We start from the raw sequence: 21,431 nt of genomic DNA, 5'->3' as shown, positions 1-21,431 counted from the left end.
GAAGGGTGCTAATCCTCGGTTCTTGCTAAAGCACCAGTATCTCTACTTCACACGTGAGCTTTGAACACGCAGTAATTATGGTATGAAACATTTTACCAGTATTAGCTTGCTTTGTAGATGTCAAAGCTCTCGACAGTGTAGTACATTGTCTGGTGTAGTGCACAATCTCTCTATAACAGCACCCGCTGGGTGCTGTTGTAGAGAATAATTTTGTGGCTATAATACTTGAGATTATTCTAAAATGTACATCAAATACTAGTAAGAATAGCTCTCTAAATTGGTGGCCATTTTCCTGGTGGAGGCAGAAAGTGAAAATGCCCATGTGTGGAGATTTAAGTCCACAATAAATATCCCAAAGTTGCCAAAGCTAATCCAGAGCCCTCCTCGCGGTGCACTTAATATCCCATGTGCAGCTTTGTGTAAAAACAGCCAGAAATGTATGATCAATTTAAATTGATTTTAATGTTTCTAAATGCAAGTATTCTAAGTTTAAGCTGCCTTATTTAGTAAAATATTTTCTAACAATTGCATAGCTACCAAAGGTTTACAGAAAAGCTTTCATTGGTTATGCACCTTCTCAGCGAAACAAAAATGTCATTAAGAAAAGCAGAAAAAAACCTAAATATGGAAAGTAGCAACACTAAAGCTGCTAATAAAAAAGATGCTAAACGTTTTATCGATAATATTGCTGATTTTATTTCTAGTCAACTCTAAAAAGGGCTATAGACGGGTTTGATGGTTCCCATGACGCACCTCGTAATACTAGACGAAACTAATGGGCACTGGCTGTTGGCTTTTCATTTGCAACATCGAAAAATGACCCCACATCCACCAGCAGGGACATAATGCAAGGCACCATGCACAAACTAGACTCATGATAAAATACTGCTATAACAACAATGTCATCACATTTCAACCAGGGAACTCATATGCATTGTTCTGTGATGTTTACAGTTCTTGGTATTGCTATGTGGGGTCATTTTTCATGAAGCAAAAAGAATAATGTAAAATAAAATAGGTGGCAGTGGCGACCCAACTTTTATGGGTAGAATAAAGCCACAGTACGTAGGGAAGTATACATATTGTATTTGGTCTGCCTTAATATTGAGCTTTTCTGCTCAGCTCAAGAATAAGGCACTAAACATTGCGAGTAGCTACCGTGATTGGAAGTTTGATGAAATGCTGAGAAGCCAAGGGTTTTAAGGTTCGAAGAACTTTTGTGCAGTTGATCTGTTGCATGCCTACTTGCTTTCACTGCATAACACGTTTATGCAGTGCAGTGAAGCTCGAAAGATGTGCGCTGCAGTTTAGCAAAATGAACATAAAATTGAATTTTTAACACCGTTTCGAATAATCAACATCCTCTAATGATACAACTTCTGTACTGCGATTTGGCTGTAATATTAGACTTTATAAATGGATGTTTCAAAAATCGGTGGGTCAAAAAGTTCAAGTAAATTATCAGCTGACATTGAGCTTTAATGGAATGTCTCATAGAACGGAGCTTGGAAAGCACGAATGTTTCATACCGTAATTGTGTGTCATACTGTGCCATATGTGGCTGCACACCTGCAGCGCCATTTGTGAACCGAGGATGATGCACCCTTTGTGTACCCCTTTAGGTGGGTGCTTTTGCAGGAAAAGCTCCTACCTATGATATTTTGGACAGAAAAGGGTGCTCCTGCGGCGAAAGAATCCAAGCACCCTAAAGGGTGTGCTTGGATTCTGGCGGTACTTGTCCGTGCTAAGCGCATGATATGGTTTGGACATTCCAAGCTCTAGCCCGCCAAACGCAAAGTAATGCCTTGACTCCAACGCGAGTGCTTTTAATAACAACTTTGATGACACCACTGTTGAGAATCGGTTGAAACGGAGCAGGCGACGCACGTCGGTGTTATATTTTTCTTCGGCGTGCGGCCGCAGTGGCACGAGCCGCGCGATCAGCATTGTTCGTGGCTATTTTAGTGTTGCCAAACGAAGAAATTGACAGCTAAACTTTTCAATGAATACCGGCTATAGGATGGGTCAAAGATAAATGTTCTTTATAGTTCAGACTGCTGTGTCCACCTCATTGCATTCGGAGGGAAGGAAGTTCATAATTGCTTGTATCTTAATATTTGGTATGTGCTTGGCTGTAAAGTTTTAAGGGAAGTTGCCAAAATGTTTATTAATAGACACCTCAATCATAATTTATGGTTGTGAATTAGTTTTAGTCTCAGGATTCATGCACAGAATTTTGCAAACATTCTTGTTTCTTTTTTTGTGTTGCAACATTTACTGTCGATTGTAAAAGTTTGTTCGGAAAACGTGGTTTCATTCGGCTTGAGTCTCAAGATTTTTGACACAAAAGAAATTTTGCAATTTATGGTCAATAGAACTTATAAATGTGATTGTCTGCCTTTTAAAAAAGTTGTGACGACAAATACCAATACAAGTTCTCTACGGGTGCACATCACATGGGATATTGTTTTTGGAAGCTACCCCCAGAAAACATGATTGCAATTGTAGTGGGGGTCCAGTTCTGTCTAGTTGTATCACTTGAATGCTAATGTGTAGTGAGCACACTGATAACGGTTTTCAGTGGTCCCTCTAGTGCACCAATGTTGTGATCGTCACGTGCATGAAATTGTGAAGTTCTATTATTTCTTCTTTTTTGGTTCAGACTACTACGTTTTTTTTTTGTGTGTCATGTCAAGTTAACCGATATTTCAAGATATCCGAGTTTGATGCCACGAGGGATCACTGTATATATAACTTAAAATTGTGGCATTAGTCATAAATTGTTGCATTTCATTTACTTACAGAGCCTCCAGACATACACCTGTCGCCATGAATTGCATTAGGACACCTTGGTGATAGGTCGCAAGCCTCCAAGGCTATGGTGATGACATGCGCAACACCATGGTACTGCGCATGCCATCACCTTTATTAAATAACGGCGTGAGGATGCTCAACACCCTTTATTTAGGGTGTTGAGCGTCCTCACCACCCTTTAAGGGTGTTGAGCATCCTCAACACCTTTTTTTTGTTCTTACACCCTTTTTTTGTCCGTACACCTTTTTTTTGCGAAAATACCTTTTAAAGGTGTTAGCCATGGGACAAGGTTTTTACACCCTTTTCGGCCAAAAAGGGTGTAAAAAAGTTTAGTGTGTATGGACCCACCATACACACCCTTCACCATATCGCAATTGACTTGTTAGGGCGCTTACTCTCCAGGAGCTGATATCGCGAGAATTGTAGCAGCCTCACGCAGATTTTCTGATGAAGGTCCACTATGTTATGGTGCGATCTGAAGCCTCTGTATACCTAATCACTTCACGGCCGCAGGAACCAGCTAATAATCATGGTCTACCACCCACAATTAGTAGATTAGCAGAATTCCCGGCAAAAGTAAGAGATAAGCTGTCCCTGCTCGGTGGCGTTGGGTAGTATAAGTGGAAAGAAACGTGACCGATAATATCTTAGCGTACAATACCAATAATTTTTCATCGATCGGGATGACTCATTTAGTGCTTGTCTACCCGAGAAAGCTTTAACCGACGCTCAAAAGCGGGCTTCTGCAAGTTCGACACGACGACCATAAAGCTGACGTCCAAACGCTTAAAGAACATGCGCAGGAAGCGTGCCAGTTCCATTGGTGCAAGTGAAAGTACGAGCAACTGGTGCACAACTATTGTGCTTCGACGCCCAGAAACGGAGTACGATTTTCAAGTTTGGGTATGCATTTGACCACAATTCGGATTGAGATGACTGGCAATGACACTTTCGGCCATACGGCATTGATCGACGTATTTACCAACTAGTGTAGGAGTATACTTCTGTCGATGACTATATGATGTCAAATGGATCGCAATAGGTGGAGGTCATACATGTAGTCTGCACAGTGGCTTATTAGATGCGACGCATCTGTTGCTCTCGGGTATGTCCCTTCATTGTCGTCGCGGCGTTGTCCGCACGCTCACTGCACATACGCAACTCTCCTCCGTTCTTCTCTCCGACAGCTGTGCGCAATACTCTCACTCCGTCTCATTATCATAACAACAGTTGCGCGTGAGCGCTTCGCTGCTCTGGGTGCGCGCATGTGTGCGCACTCTCAATCCGTCTCATTATCATAACAACAGCTGCGCGTGTGCGCTTCGCTCCTCTGGGTGCGCGCATGTGTGCGCATGCGCACGACTCTCCCCTTCCTTCCCCCCCCGGCTCCTCTCCTTTCAAAAGCGGGAATATAAGCGAGGCAGCGCACGCCGCCGGATCAGTCCAGCGCTCACACTCGCGCTTGACTTTGCTTGACGATACCTCCGTGCAAGATCTTCCGATGAAGACGTGATAGCAGCGACAGTCCCATCAGCGAGTGGACTGACGCAATTCAACACCGGCGTCAGTCCAAACGCTCCCCTCTGAAGCGTCGCATCACATCAGGGTTCCCTCGCGGGAAGATGGGCGTAATTTTACGCTAAATAAGAGGTGCAGCGCTTCCAAAGCCGTTGTCGTCAGACTTCCTTACGCAGCAGTCTTTTGTGGTTGTATTTCCGCCAACCTGTTTTAAATTGGTATTGTTTAATTACCAGAGCGTGTCCTTCCCTGGGTATATTCTCCTGACTTTTATGAGGAGCCCCGAATTGTTCTTGCTGAATAGTAGCTGATCCTAATGTTGTTTTCGCGTGAAGCACATGCAACCTTTCTATGAACCCTCACCGGTTTTTGTTTGATAGCCAAACTTTCGAATATAAGCGAATGCTCCTAAAAGCGATATTCCAAGCTTGACAAACCATGTGGTGGGATAGCCCTGACAATTGAATTGTCATCGTCTGTCTGTGCACGTCTCTTTCTTAAATATTTTACTACCTCTCTCTTCTCCTGTAGGTCCTGCATTTGTAGTATTTTTGCACAAGTTCGCTGAAATAAACATTTTCAACGAACGTGACATAGTTTTTTTCTGCGGGACAGTATCTTTAAAACAAAATTTTCGCGGAGGGGCTTTGCAACTTCTAGTGATAAATTCACTCTCCAAGCTATTTTTAAACAGATGTACGAGCGTGTTGTCGGCAAAAGAGTTTTGTTTGTAATCGAGAACTCCACAAGCATAAAATAAATTGATGTTTCCATGCCCTTTGGATCTCGTTTAGTTTACATTAAGTGCTCTTTGATACCGTCTGTTCATTACTCATACGTAGAGTACATAGATAATTTGGTGGGGATTTGTGATGACCGAGCTACATGTTATTAGGGGCGAAGCTCCTCTTGCTCGGGCTCTGTCCCGTCCCTCGTTGCTGCCGTGTACATACCGCTGATGATGATTGTGGCAGGATGCCCGTAGGGATTGGCCAACCAAAGACGGGACGAAAAGGTTAAAACGTTCAACGCGTTCGTTGCTACCGAACAAGGAGGAGAGGAAGATAAAGAGGCTGTCGTTCGTCGTCTGCGAGCTCAAGACACGTACCGGGGGTACGAGACACAAGACGCTCTGCAGAAGGCGACGGCCAAGCTGGCTAATACGTCACACACCGAATTTGCCAACTTACCCATGAAGATTCTCATCGCCCCCAACAAGCCCTACATGATTACCACAAACAGCGACGTCGTGAGACGGCCTTCTCAACGGAGCGGTTGGAAGTCTCAAGCTTTGCAAGCCAGGAGTGGTCGCCTCGGCGCGGTGGCGCCCAGTGTCGATCACAAGACTCTCTGGCTACGACGGGAGGTACTTGGCGCTCATTTCACTGCGCTACAAACCAAGACGCGAGCATGGCTACGAACGCGGCTTATGTCCTTCACTCATGCAGATGGTGCGTGCCGTCAAGAAGACCTATAACAACGTGTCGAGTCTTTATACGATGTGTTCGCGATTTTTTCACGGTTTTACCGATAAGCATTTTAGCTTCGTCCCTCTCATTATCATTAACTTCGTGGAGATGGCGGGATTTTTTTTGCTTACATTTATCTAGCCACAATATATAACAGCGGATATTTTCTTTGGAGAGAAAACATTTCATTAATGGGCGATATGCATTTCTAATAATGGCAATGAAGTTTTGGTTGCATACAATTTTTGTGCCTCCCCCTATTAACCACCTACGTACAATGTTTTGGCAAACGGAGGAAAATCTATACGATTGTATGATCACTCCTTCTCACCTTTCACTCAGGAGTTGCCACAACGTGAAACCAACCCACACCATCCAGCTGCCACGTATACGTAGGTCATTTTTCGTACCCCAAAGCTATCCCAGAGACGCCCTAGAAAAAAGGCGACAGAATGACGGTACAATAATTTAAATGAGGTCGATAGAAATATAATTTCACCCCATGTGTGTTTTATTGCAGGAAGATATGACTATTACCTTCCAGCTCCAAAGTGGGAATTTTTGTACACCCAAGAAAACTGCACTGTAGTTAAAGTTCTTTCCCTTCCAAGCAATCACAGTGGTGAGTAAAAATATAATTTGCCAAAGCGTTTTTTTGTGCTGGGATGTTGCAAAATGATCCAAAAAACTTCTCTTGAAGTCTAGCAGTAGTTTATATGTTGGAAAAGTTACACTTCAAGAACAATTCTGTCTGTAGCCAGGCAAGATTATTTTAGAAATAAAAATTTTGTTCTTCTGTACGTTATACCTTCGCACTGTTAAAACCAAACAACACTGTTAAACGACTTATAAAATATTAGCAGTGTGATCCGATTGTGATTACTAAAAAGTTTGTCTTGGTGCTGCAAAAAATTGTCCTATGAGTACACTACACTCACGTGGAACTCCTAAAGTACAGATCCGAGAGCGTAGTTTAAGTAAAGACAAGCGAACAGCGAAGCATTGCTTAAAACACAAATATAATTCCAACTGCAGTGCACAGAAAAGGTGCCACTGCCTAAAGTGACGTTTTTATGCTGCTAAAAACAGTGGAATAGCGCAGCTCACCGTTGGCTGCAAACACGGTTTTTCGGAGCCTAGGAGAAAAGACTGTCATGTATTGCAAATTTATAGTCTCAATGCTCAAATGAGGAAAATTGCGCCAAATAAATTTTCTACTGATATGCAGCTAAATGCAAATCAAGTTGCATATGCTTTAGGGAACAATGTTTGAATTCCGCGGCCGCAGTATATAAAGGGCAGCGTATCGCAACCATTTGAATTTGGGCCTCCATCACTCCATACCTGCTTACCCGCACTACTTTGTTTAACTCCTGCTCGTATTATAGCCCAAGTTGACGCGCTCTTAGTCACCAAAGAAACGGAATGTTTTGGGAGCTAAATTTTGGAGCTTTGCTCCAGACTGTAGACCAAAAAGTTTTATATTTATAAAAAGGCGCAACCCTGTCGACATCGATACCAACGAACGTCTCCATAGGACCTGTTTTCTGGTTTTGGTCGAAAAACAAACTTTTCTTTCTGAAGCATTACTTGTTCAGTTAAAACCCCAAACGGTTTATGCGCAAGACCAGCAGTGTCTGGGCCTCCATACGTAACAAAAGTAGCTCCCCAGAAGTTCTATATACAGCTAGCTGTTATAAAAGGAGGTCATGCGCGCGGCGTCAGTGCAGGGTTATTTCTTCTTAAACGATTATTCAGACGGGGCGGCCCAAGCAGTTTCTATCCGCCCATGAAAAGAAGAGTTGGTAAAATCGCAAGAATACAGAAAAAGAAATGAATAGACAACAGAAAAATTCTCATTTTAGCCAAGTCTCCCAGTACAAGGGGGTGGAAACGAGCAGGGACGCAATTCGTGGCCGACAGATTTAAACCATTCAAGACCGTAAAATCTGATCACTAAGCGAAATGTCTGGTGGGAAGGTTACAAAGCACTTCGACATCCCGAGTGTAAGGAACCACCTAACAGCATAAACCCGAATAAGTGTTTAGGCGTCCCCCTTTTTAGTTTCAAACAAACAATTATTGCTTGTTTGAAGTGAAAGGTGTCAATTTCCGATAGTTGGGATTTGATCATACTATGCTGCGAAACTACAGATTGCACGGCTAAATGTAATCTAAGCACGAGTATGTGTGCTTTAAAACAGTCAGTTTAGCCAATGGGGCCACCAATATAAACCTGCGGCCATTCTGGAAAAATTCGAGTGCCTGTTGTAGGAACCCCTGAATAATTAACTCCAGCAAGTTTGATACGGTCGTAAATGACATACCCCGCAGCTTAGTTACGGTGCCATGGATATAAAATGAAACACATTTAACCGAATAAAAGCCTCCGCCAGAGGTGGCGCTGAAAAAACCCAACAATTTCAGCTTGGTTAGAGACTAGAGGTTTACATGAAAAACAGGTTTTATTTCACTGGCATTAGCAGTTTACAAAATAAACAGTGTTCCCAAATGGAATCAATGGCCCTAAGCGTACGTATGCTGGTGTTCTTTCCTTCCTCCCCGTGGGCCAGCAGCAATGCGTGGTACTCCATGCACGCTTTATTTTCCCTCATGGTAGGCAGCCTAAAGTTAATGTGGAGACCGACGCTGCACATCTCCGACTTCATTAGTGTGTTTTTGGGTGCACTGACTACATAGGCTCTGCTGTTCCAACAGTACCAAATGATGGCCGGGGCCTTCCTTGCTGGAGGAAACAACAGCACCTGAACGGCCATGCCGTTCTCTGGTGTCCAGCTTTTTGGTCAGCAGACCTTGCACGATGAGACTTGGGAAATGAAGATGGGGAAGTGGCGGTTCACTCCCTAGCCTAGGAAGCAGCCTAAAGTCTACAACGCGCAATGTTAAAAGGAAATTGCTCAATAACGGCCAATGCAAATTTTTACCATGCAGGCTAGGACGATTTTCGCTAATGAACCTCTCGAGTAGGTCGACGCCACCCATGTGCGTGTTGTATTGCTGTATAACTGTCGGCTGGGGCACTGGAATCGCTTTCGTTCTTTTTTACTGCAGCGGGTAGCTCTGGCAGTGGCGTGAATGCCATCATAATTTGTAATGTCATTCCACTTCACAGCTAAATAGTCGCCATCGCACGTAAAATCAAAAGACCGTCTGGTTTCACGAGCTAGTTTCTTCGAATCCGGAAGTGGGCATTTCTGGAGCCGGACCTCCTTCCCGGTTCCTCTGGCATGGAATTCACGTTCTTTCAGCTATTGCAGGAAAGGATGTAACGTAAAAAATGTCCATGAAAACAACATGGTTTGTAGGCACATCAACGCACTTGAGATCGTTCAAAAATACGCCTGTTACATGTGGTGCATTGATGTTTTCACCGTCGTTTCTTCCGAACTAGATATCAATATTGAAGGGATAACCAGATGAAGAGCAAAGGATCCATTCATTTTAACCAAATCGTATAAGTTTCTCTTTAGAAACATCTTGCGGCTGTGTCGCCCAAACTACGGCACCATCTGCTCATCCACACTAAGATTCTTCGAGAAAATGCCGAACTGCTGAAGGGAGCTATTGACAAGCCTGAGTAGAGGTCTTATCTTTGCCTTCGTGTCGCACTTCTCAAAGTTTTCTCGGTCAGATAAATGAATGCACCTCTTTATTAGCCCGAATTTGGCACGGCTCAGTGCGTTTGCCACTAAAGAACACTGAGGTCCTTATCTTTCGACCAATACAGGTCAGAGCGTGGGAACATGTGGTAACCACTCAAGAAGAGAATGGCGAGAAACTCAAGTATGTCTTTTTCAGTTATGCTGACGCTGTGGTCGTTCTGCTGCTAGGCATGACGATTGGATCCTTCAGTCATGAAACCTACAATTAAGATTCGATTGATATTTTTTCGCCACGTTCGCCACATGAAGACACTCGCATATTTAGCATTTAACATAAGTGCGACCAAAACTAGAGTAGGCATCGCCAATTTGGCATCCCTCGCAAGCGTATCTCACTGATGATTCGGAAGCAACAATATTCAAGACACATCAGCGTAACCGCAATAAAATAAACTTTGTCACTCGCATCGCTGGCTTCAAGTCGCATATCCTCTTGTGTCTGCCTACTTCACACTTTCTTTTACTTTAGCAGATAGGGACACATTCTCCTAAACCGCCTATTCAGAACGTCATCTCGCCTTCCCATACACGCCCTCTGATGACCATAAAATGGAGAACGACGGTGATGAGCAGCTAATTCTTCCCTGATGCCGTAACACTCTGGAATGCACTGCCAAATAATCTTGTTTCTTTCAGGGACTGCAAAACATTTCTGATAAAACTAACTCGTTACCAAACTCCAAGTGATACGCCCTAACGGTACATTTAACTCTTGCGTTGATGTGTTGTTTTTACTGTACTCCAGAATTTATTTATCGCCTGTCATGTATTTGCTTGTTTTGTCATGCGTCATTTTTTCGTTTGTATTTTTATTTATTCCTTGAATTCAGTGTGTACCTTCATCTTGTTACATTCCTATGAAACTTTCAACCTCTATGTACGTCCCCCCATATGTAATGCATTCGGGTTGTTAGGGTTTAATAAATAAAATAAATGAACTGATCCCCCGAATTGACTGACATGCGTCGCCGCCGCCATTAAGTCCGCCGGAATCATGGTCAGATCCTAAAAATGCCATTTTACATACAAGAAGCTGCTGTTATTTGGTCAATTGGATCCTATCCAAGCAATGTTTATGAGGCTGCGGAATTCTACCTGCCCTTCCACAAAAAAGCAGCTAGACGTCCATCGAGGCTATGCTTCCATTACAGGCGATTTAATGAGATCATCACCTACATAGCAGCTGGTTTTTCCTGGCTTGTGCTATGTGAGGTCCTGTTCCTCTGGACTGAACATGACCATGGGTATCGTGACGAGCTACGCCAGAAGATGGATATACGAGCAGTCTTGAACAACACCCCACACTGAAGCCGGAAGTGTTGGACACTGAGCGGTTTCCCCGCAATGGCGAGACAATGCTGACAGAGTGATAACCCTTTCGGCATCGAACGTGGTTACCTTCTTAATCCACCTACTCCGAAGACAACCAAAACACAGTGTCTGGCCATGGTGCGCGAAATAATAAAATTTTTACCGTATAAAAGTTCGACCGTTCGACGTTCCTCCATTTAAAAGAAGACTGAAGTGATTTCGAAATATTGCGAGATAATTAGCGCAACTTGTAGTCTGGAGCCCACAGGCCATGTTTCGGCCACTCTGCGTGCGTTGACGCGAATTTGTTTAGTAGAAAAATCAATTCGAAAATGCTGCCCTCCTCTCTGCATCCTCGCCCATTTTCTGTGGCGTTTTCGTGTGACGTCAGGAGGAGATGGCTTGACTGCGCTACTGTACGGCTCGCCGACCTTCCCACAGAGTCAGTCCGCCCAGCGTTTATGGTACAGCATTTAGTCCGCCTGCCACCGACGGATCGCCGTAATTTGTTTGCTCAGTGGAAACTAAGCCACGACAGGTTTGTGAATGGAAAAATGTGCGTTCTTCTTTTTGTTAGTTTGTACACCGTATTAAGATCCAAGTCCAAGTCGCTCCACACAACGCTGCACAAGCGCACATGCGACGCTTCGCAGCCTGGTACGCTAGTCGGAAAATGTGAGGCCACTTGAAGGCGGAAGCACTTAGCAAAGCGAATATAGGTTCTAAGGAAATCGAATCAAGAGAACATTTTACCGTACAGCGTAAAACTAGGGAGCAGGAAGCAATTTTTTGGTGGGTGAACAAGCACAGTTGTCAGCAGCACGACTACGCATCTGCGTACGCTTTTCCATCTAAGAAATGCACTTGCTAGACGTGAGATATTGTGGAAGTTTGGAGGACGTTAACTGAACAAGCGCTATACAACAAATAGTCACCTAAGCGGATTAAAACGCTAACAAGAAAAAAACGTAAACTGGTTATACCATAAATAACTTATACTTCAGCAGTAGCCAGCGCTGGCCCGTGTCCGAGTGGTCTCGAGCGCTAGGTGTGATATTTGGCAAGTCGCAAATTGGAATCCCCGAGGGCACTCTTTTTAAGCTGGTTTTTCCTGGTTTCGGCCAATGTTTTCTATACTGAGTTCACCATTTCTGGGCTGTAAGGTTCACTGCTCCACGAGCGAGTTCGCAGAATGCACGTAGACTGACAATGACGTGCTAGCCAGTTCTCGTTGGCGTGATGTTGCCATAACCACTGACTGCTTGCGGGCAGTGGGCACACGCCAGAATCAGCACACCGTTGGCCTAATGCGAACACGCTTTTTACAATACAGGCAGGAGTGAGGCAAGCTTCATATATGGGGGGAAAAGCGCATGGCATTGGAGCGTCTGAGGTGACGCGGAGGGCTTCCATCCACTGCGTAGGCCTCGGCTACTGATTGCTACGATTCCAAGCCGTTCAGGAAGGCTTATCTTAGAGATTTTACAGCTGACAACATGGCAGAAGCGCGGTATTCGGATTTCTGAGATATCGAGAATGCCCGTTAAATAGCGTCGGATGTCAAGCATGTTGTTTTACGGAACCGAAACCGACACTTGTTTTAATGCTAATCGTGGGCATCATCCAATCACGGTGCATCTCCTGCCATCGTCAAAGCGTTTAGTTGGTGCGGCCGCCTCAGACCACGCATGGTAGTTTTTGTGTTTGGAGCTTTCTAAAATAATTACCCACTTGTCAACCGGATCAATGATGAAAAGTGTGTTAATTTGAGCCAGTCTATGCAGTGCAAGTAAAATCGGGAGCTTTAACGCCATAATCGACGGGTACACACCTTGCTAGCAATGCGTCTGTGGTACCCGTATGGACGTCTGCACGGGTGCAGCCTTTTGTATCACGATTTATAAATTACCCGAGTGCAAAATTCCGGCCGAGAGCGTGAACACTCGGTATATTAGGAAATACAGCTGTCTCTGTGTCGGCGAATGACTACGACGATGACGACTGATTCATTTCTTGGTGCGCAGGACGTATCTTCTGTGTTGGAGCATAAAAAAAGCGACTGAGATCTACGGCCTCTGATTAACCTTCTAGAAAGACACCCCAAATTGTGCCGGGACTGCTGGTAGGAAGGATTTTATCCTATTGCCAACGTAAAAGCGGCCAATAGAAAATGAACTCCCCACATGGCAGCAGCTACTTGTTCGTAGTTCTGGCAGTATTTGAAAACACAATTCTGCAGGGACACCATGACGCAGGGTCTCCGGGTCACTTAGGCTATACACGTACACTGACTATAATCCAGAAGACATTACTACTGGCCGGAACTATCTGCGTCCGTGTGACATCACGTGCAGAAGGGTCGTGGTGCAAACGGCGTGAAGCCCACCACGACGGCCGACGAGCCTACCACACTACGTCAAAATCGTTGACAAGCCCCTTAAACTGGCCGGTACCTTTTGTGACCTTTTACTACGTCATCTGCCTGAAACAATGATATGTTGCCCTTGACTACCTAACTCGGTACGTGTAAACAAAAACTCTTCAGCGAGTAACTACATCTGAGGCTACACTGATTACCGTTGTAGGGAAAGCGTTTACTGCCCCATTCGTCGACGCCGTGAGCAGCCCTTCCTCTATGAGGGTCAGCCACTACCAGCACCGACAAACGGGATGCAAAGCGCCAAAACAAAATAATAGTGAACATAATAGGCATGCACACCGACGTCGAGCTCAAGACGTGGGACACCATATTTCCACGCAATAATTTCGTTTGCAATGCCAACCCTCCAGATAGGATACGCATGACGCGTTCTCTCCTCTTTATGGCGCACAATTGACGACCATGTTTAAATGTTGTTCCAGGACTCTCCTGCAGCGACAGCATGCCACGGCACGAGTTACCCAATTTATCTGGAAAAAACGGCAACTGGCCCGCTTCCGAACAGGGCACCAGTATCCGTATGAGACACCCAGAAAACCCTTCGATAGAACGGCGATTTTCAAGTCAAGCATAGTGACAGCGTCTCGGTACAGACCCCTGCTCGACAAAGAACGCTCTGCTAAATACTTCTCAACGCTACTTGCCATGCGGAATCTACAGGGTTCTACATCGACTTAACGACATAACCCACGACGTTGTCCCCGGTGAAGTTTCGACATGCCGTCACAACCCAAAGCGTGGCGCTGTTCATGTCGTACGCATGAAACCCTATTCAACACGGATCCACCTCACCACCTAGTCTACCACCTCACGGCTGACACATATTTATTTTTTCTTCATCGGTATGCATTCAGACGTTGCCCTTCTGAGAGAGAAAAAGAGCGCATTTGCGTTTCCAAGGCAGCCGAGTCAGCCGTCGTCTGAGCTGGCTAGGCTGTTTTATAACAGTAAAAACCTATCGAAGCCAACAAAAAAACACGTACAGCCACAATTTTAACTAAACTGCACAAAAGTAGCCCAAAACGGCACAAAAATACACAAATCACAAAAACGTAAAAAGCAGTACAAAAAACTGACATAAATGTAACATAACGACCCTTAATTCCAATTGTAATGCAAAAAGGTGTAGTCAGTGAATTTCACGGGTGATCCAAACTAATATCTTTCAAAGGCAATCAACAACCAAAATAAGTCGAACACAGCTACAAAAACCACCTCTCCAGAAGCGTAACCACCAAACTACGAGACCAGACGCTCCAGCTCGGTAAAATCGAGCATCAAGCTGTAACGCTTAGACTGGGTCTTTCTCCGACAACTCCGCTTAAGTTTGGCCCTCGAGCAGGCTGTGACGGCGACGTGGCCACCCCTGACGGCGATGTGGCCAACCATGCCTCGTGTGACTAGACGTGCCCCTTCTGTCCCGCTCTTTTGAGCAGCCTACAGCAGAGGATTTGGTGCGGAGCTTCGCTTCCCTGCAAATACTACTCCTCCTGCACCGCTACTCCCCCCTGAGTTCGCCTCGTGGACCGTGGTCCGTGGTCCGTCATCCGTATGGTTCGTGGCCCGTGGTTCGTGGTCCGTGATGTGGACACGGAGTCCACATCCAGGACCACTTCTCTGATTTCTTCGGGAATCCGGAGTCTATATAAATATTAGGTTTATGCTTATTGGTGAACTTCTGCTGGAACATGTTCAAACCTACCACAAGAAGGTTCCATGTGTCGCTTTGACGTGCTCACCAGAAAACGCACTGCCTATTGTCTGTACTGCACAACAGAAAATGCATAGCTTTATTTGGTGGTCCAGAGCACAACGTTATGTAATGTTTTTGATACTGGTTAAAATGATTTGCTCGACGGCTTCCGTGGCACACTGGTGTAGCCGTAATGTTGTGGTGCAATTGTCGTGGCTCAGATTCCCAGAAATTATGTAGGTTCTTTGCACAAGTGAATTTTTAGCTGTAAACTGTTCTCTTAAGTCAAGTCTACATGTTATACAGGGTGATCAAACCTAGGTCGATATGTTTTTTTTAAATATACGCTTAGATTCACGTGAAGACCATGTCTAGAGTGTTATGTGCCCAGACTGACACAGAATGAGGTATTAATGACTGATGTCAGTGGCCTAATTAAATAATTTTGAATATTTACTTTTTGAGTAGCTCCAGTAAGCAACTTTTATTTGTCTTGAAACGTTACACGAAATCATGTTTCTACGCAGTTTTATTCGGCAAAATTCCTCTAGCGCGTTTGTACTCCGAGATATTGAACTGCGAAGTTTAATTCCCGTTCGCTTTATTACGCAAGCAGGACATTAAGGTCTTGCACAAAATTCCTCCCTTTTATTACGCGCCTTCTGTGCACGGTGTTGAGTCTTAAAACGGGATATATGCGTAGAAAAAGGTTATACCTGGTACTCTTTCAGTCTTGGCAGGGGTTATCGCTATCTGCAGTACACAGAAACGCTATCAAAACGCAAGACAAAAAGGGAGGAGCTTTGCACCGGTCAAGACCAGTGAGGAAAAGCTTCGCTTTAATAACATGCACTAGCAATTTGTTTATTGTGAAAAGCATAAACTACCCATTATGCGCAAAGTAGGCCATTAGAAGTCTGAAGCAACGAAGTAACTTGTAAACAGCCGACGGGAGCAGGAAAACGACGATGATGTTGTGTAGTTCCAGTAAAAATATTAATTTAAAAGTTTTGCTTAATCGAACCGATGACCTCTTGATTGACTGTCCCGCCATTACACCCTGGTGATAGCTGAGTAAATGTGCTCCTGGAGATGGCGTTTGGGTCTTCGAAAAGTTACACGCCGGCACAAAATACGTGCCGCTGCATGTTCCTAGTCATGACATTAGGTTTATTTTAGGGTTCCCACACAGTGAAATGCAATTTGCGGAAATCAACAAGGTCATTCAGGTTCGTTGTCCAATGACGACTACATCAGGCGTCGGAAAGTCACGAGCGCTTCATGAATTCCTATTTTCCTAAGTACCCATTTCCCAAAATTTGCGTGCATACCCAACGACACATTCATCTGTTTTCTTTCTATTGCGAGGCCGACGCACACAACTAGAAGACCTAAAAAGGCGCACGTGTTTGGCAATGTCGATGCCAGTCTGGGCGACGTAGGCCAAATGATCATAGTTGGCTTAGACTAAACATATGTACTTGAAATGCACAACAATTCTGGGTGGGTATAATTGCCTAGAACCCTAAACATAACAAAAGATTAGTATTTGATGCCACCTATTTAATTTACTCGTTTTAAAACGCACTTAGGCAAGTACATCGTTTTGTGTGTTAGAAATGTTCTAAAGTTCTTAATATATTTGCCCATAGTTCAGATTAGAGTTAAAATGGGGACGATTTATCGGCGCGAAATACTTACCTAATGCAGGTAAATATTACTTCAGCACCTATTCTGCGCAAAAAGGAGGCGTGTTTTTAATCAAGAACTAATGGTTCCAAAGATTACTCTAGGAGGAGTCCATTCTTCCAACAAAAAGATTCCTAAACCTGGCAGTATACTTTGAAACAGGACAATCATATGTCGGCATACGTTCGTAGTCAGCTCCTGTCGTTACTTGAATTTGAGAGCTAGCTTCATGAGAACAATTTTTTTTGCAACAGAACCATCGTGTTTTTCTGGAACCTCACCTGCGGCTAATCAGAGCAAGCCACATTGTGAGCTATGGAGGGTCAAGCCACGAAGTGAAGAAGAATGGAATGCTTTTCAACTTGGGGCCTGCTGCGAAGAATTTTTTAACGACACTTGTGATACAACTCATGTGTACAATGTGTACCAACCCGCTAAGTGCTATAGGGCTGTGCCTGACAAAGACTGCATCTCTCGGGGTATACGGTAGTCCTAGTTTCGGATATAAAATTTTTCTCTACGTTTCAAGACTAACCGTAAGTTGCAAATTCACCACTCCCCTCCCATGCTTCTTCATTATAACTGTGGTTGACAACAACATTTTACATATATTTGAGTAAAAGTACATTGTTTTCAACCTAAAAGAAACATATCTGTAGCCAAAACGGCAGCCGTCCTATTTCAAAGTACCCAGCTTGAAACCAAGACACTTTATGTGAAAGTTGTTATATCTCCCACACACAGCCTAGCGTGGATATTTTGAGGGTTCCGTCACCTGATTTATTAAAGTTTGTAAGGCTTTCATTGTGTAACCACCGCCAGTGCGTTCTAGTGGGCAATGTGCTGGTATCAGGGTACACTTGACATCTATTAATAAAGAGACATGTATTCTTGGTAAACGTGTTCTTTCCTCTCCAGTGGTGATGTGCGGCCGAGACGATTGGGGGATTAATTTAACAAGGCCGCAAACAACTACTCAACCCGGTTAGATGGGATGACTACCTTACACCCCCACCAGAGAAGAAAGTCAACGAATTGTGCAGGGTCGTCAGTGAATACAGTTTGCAAAGGACAAGCATGTGCTTGTATAACCCTAAGGTTTCCATCGTTGTCGTCTAAAAAAACGTGACGCGGAAAGTCCACACAGGTATAAACTGCCCGTCCTCTTTTCATTTGCGGTTTGAGATGGCATACCTCACGGAATGGTTATTGGACATACAAATCTCCTGAAAGCTGCTGGCACTAACAGCCAAAGTCGAGGCAGTGATGCGCTTGCATGAAAAACTAAGCGGCCGATGACAAACCCGCAATGCGCACGTGTCTTACAAAAAACACCGCCAAAGTTTTCGTTGCAGCAGCCTTTGAACGGGATTTCGGCGCACGTTATACATCCCCCAGGTGGTCAAAATTTGTAAACCCTACGCTGCGACGCGCCTAATGACCCGTTATGGTCCGGCATGTTAAACCCCGTAATCCATCAATCCAATAAATCTGCCCTTCAACAGCAAGATCGTGGTAGTTTTTTACGCTTTGCGGCATCACAAATGCTAACATACAACAAACTAACACATACAGACTAACGCATACACATTTACATTAACGTTTGTTGCAACATAAAGATTGGGTATCTTGTCTCCTCTAGTAGGGCGTGATATGACTTCAGGCAAGTTTGCGTATAGAGTACGTTGGATGGGGTGGGTGCCTGCGTTTATTGCCAAGGGTGACAGCTGGAGAGCTCCGCGACTGTTGAGCCACCTGCAGCCGCGTTGGCACGGCGTCTATGGCGTGAGCGATGCGTGGCCAAAAGGTGCTCATGGGGTGTTTTGACAATCTCTACATATGGCTTCTTTTGCCTTCCCACTGCCGACGAACGTTTTATGGTCGCGTCTGCAAGCAAATATTAAATTGAGGGGACTGCCAAAAGGTTGCAGAGACATATACGTTTTTATCCCAAGATGTAAGGCTCGACACTCATATTTGGACGGCCACGGAGTGTTTTCGTACGCACTTGCTGCATTTCCGATTGATGCTTCATGACCAATAAAGGTCCTCGAAAAGAAACGATTAGCAACAAGAAGTCTTTACCACCGTGTGCCAAAAAAGACTAAGGCTCTCTGCAGTTCTGTGGAACAAAAGGTGATCTGGGAACGTGTGATGACGTAGAGTTCCTCAATATCACCTAGAGTGGAAAGTGTCGCTGCGATCGCACGCTGCCATGGGAATTGTGCGTACTCTGGGAATCGGATTGGCAGCAAGTGGCTAATGCAAAGGGCTATAGATTAGGCTTCTCGGCTCTAAAGCGTTTGTTAGTTCTATTCGCGGGATGCCCTTTTTGGCATTCAATGGCTATCCCAGACATGTCTAAATAACAGCGTGATTAGCTCTTAACGCATGTGCTCGCGTTAGCGGGGAGTTTCATACACACTAAATTTTTTTAAACCCTTTTTGGCCGAAAAGGGTGTAAAAATCTTGTCCCATGGCTAACACCCTTAAAAGGAGTTTTGGCAAAAAAAAGGGTGTACGGATAAAAAAGGGTGTTGAGCTCAACACCTTTATAAAAGGGTGTTGAGGATTCTCAACACCATAAAAATAGGGTGTTGAGTTTCACACCCTTTTTTTGAGGTGATGGCATGCGCAGAGGCAATGTCAAACGGCGGAGCGCGCAGCATTCAACACAAACAGCCAATACGTACAAGTTACAGTTGGAACACGGGATGCAAGCTTTACAGGGAGTGCATACTTACTTAGCAATGCATGTGCTCTTCTTGCTTTTATACCCAGCAGAGAAAAGCCCCCAGATGGAGTCGGTGGGCTTGTCGCAAAAAACTGATATTTTAGCGCTAATTTTGGAAGTATGGACTTTACTACGAGAATATACAAATCAACACGCGGATTTGCAAGAACTTTTTAATTACGCGGTAGTTTTTCTGATTCGTAACTTATAGAATTTTATTAAATACCATACAAATCTTCCCTGCCACATCAACACCCTACAAAAAGGCTGTTCAATATTTCAACACCCCTTTTCCCAGAAGGGTGTAACGCTACAAATTAGGGTGTTCGAAACTAAAAAAAAGGGCGTAAAGAAAAAAAGGGTGTAAGAAAAGACCGCCAACGAAGAAAAAAGGTGGAGAGACCTCCAATTTTGGAGGCATTTTGTACCTGTTTACACGGGTGGACTGAACATTCTCTACAAGCGGGGGGGGGGGGGTTGTACCTCACGATGTTTACAGCAATATGAATTTGCATAATTTATTACCAGTGAAGCTCCTTAAGCTTCAGGACGTAGTTTCGGTGGCATTAGCAAAAAATACAAAGAAAAAGAACTGGGGCACCTGTAAAGGGTGCACCACCGCAGATAGGGTATTATAACAGTGAAGTCGGCTTTCGAGCTTGTTCGAGTGTGAGCATAAGGGGCGTATGCGTATCCGCACCTCTTACTGTACCATTTCAAATGTACTAGTTTTTTTTTTGGATTCTGAAATGAAAGGTAAAAAATTCGCGCAGCTTGCAATAGTGGTGCAAGGCTGGATAAACAGCAACGCTGGGGGCCGACCTACCTTGTTTCCCTCTTGGATCTCCTGGCAATGGGAAGGGGCGGCGAAGGGGGCACACTGGAACAGACTTGTAAAATCCGGTTAAACTTGGCCTCATCCCTCAGCGGTCATCCTGGCTTAGCAAGAACATTGTAAAAATTAGCAAACATAACAAAACTTAGCAACACCGGAAGAAACTTGGTCGACCTCCAGCTCCGCTGTTCTTTTTTTGCAACTGAACACCTATTTCACACCGTTTCAACAACCTACAGAAATCCAAGCGTGTTGCAGTTGGTAAACATCCTTTTCGCCACACGACCACAGTCTTCTTAATTTTGAAGGTTCAAATTGGTGTTTCACATGCCAAAGCTAAACTTGGGGCATGTGGTGCACCGAATAAGGAAACGAGCGATCATTGCATAAGAGCAATTATTTTTTTTTGCGTTTGGAAATTTCTTGCGAGTAGAGCAGTATATGAGGGGATGTCTTCTTCTTTACAGTGCTATTATGCATCCGAACATGGCCTGATTCAATGAACAGCTCAACACGTTTTCCACACCCTTTCAACACCCTAAGAAAAACCAAGGGTGTTGAAGTTGATCAACACCTTTTTTTTCAAACAAAAAGGTCGTAGAGCTAGGAAAAGGGTGTTGAGACTCAACAAAAAGGGTGTAAAGGCTTCCCAACACCCTTTTTCCACTTATGCTACACCCTTTTTGGCTAAAATGGTGTAAAAAAGTTTAGTGTGTAAGATGAAGGGGTGACCACATGCAGAGACGGCGAGATGCGACGCGAAAAACGCAACCCAAAAGGTGCAACAACAAAGTGTACTTGGTGAAAGCGACACGCGAAAAAAATATTAGACTGCTGCCCATGTCGTCTGTCGTCGTCGCTCGGCGCTACATTTCACTGTTTCGTCACTGCCGCTCACTTTTGGGCTGCTTCTGGCTGGCAAAAAGCGAGCAAGGGCCACGGCGGCCGCTTGCTGCTTTATACCACTTGCCGTTTGCTGCTGTCTCACACCCTATAGCCACTAAATAAGCTTCGCTAACGAACACTCTGCGTTTTCTGTACCCATTCAGTTACAATTTTTGTGTCGCTCGTCGCCGTCGCTGCGTGCACTTACCCCTTCAAGCATGCGCTGCCTGGGACAAGCGGAATGGGCAGCATACATAGCCACTCGACAAACCAGTGTTTCTTTGTCACTTTAAGCATTAATGAAATTTCATAATGCTTGGCGCGCGTACTTGAAGACTTACTTGCGGTCATAGGCTTCGC

At 44.5% G+C, this 21,431-nt stretch overlaps 1 long non-coding RNA gene across 1 annotated transcript in view; it reads left to right on the top strand.

Moving 5' to 3' along the window:
• The window catches only part of LOC144167242 (uncharacterized), a 174,435-nt gene extending 156,969 nt beyond the window's left edge, over positions 1 to 17,466 (top strand). Inside the window, exons 5-6 of the long non-coding RNA XR_013321897.1 lie at positions 6,322 to 6,423; positions 16,872 to 17,466. This is a non-coding gene — a long non-coding RNA (uncharacterized LOC144167242). The remainder of the gene's footprint in view (positions 1 to 6,321; positions 6,424 to 16,871) is intronic.
• Positions 17,467 to 21,431: the final 3,965 nt, after the last annotated feature.

Source organism: Haemaphysalis longicornis, unplaced genomic scaffold, assembly GCF_048455015.1.
Source record: "Haemaphysalis longicornis isolate Haplotype H1 unplaced genomic scaffold, Haemaphysalis longicornis Haplotype H1 scaffold_2, whole genome shotgun sequence".
In the NCBI taxonomy this organism is placed as follows: domain Eukaryota; kingdom Metazoa; phylum Arthropoda; class Arachnida; order Ixodida; family Ixodidae; genus Haemaphysalis; species Haemaphysalis longicornis.
This window is presented reverse-complemented; position numbering and strand designations above follow the sequence as displayed.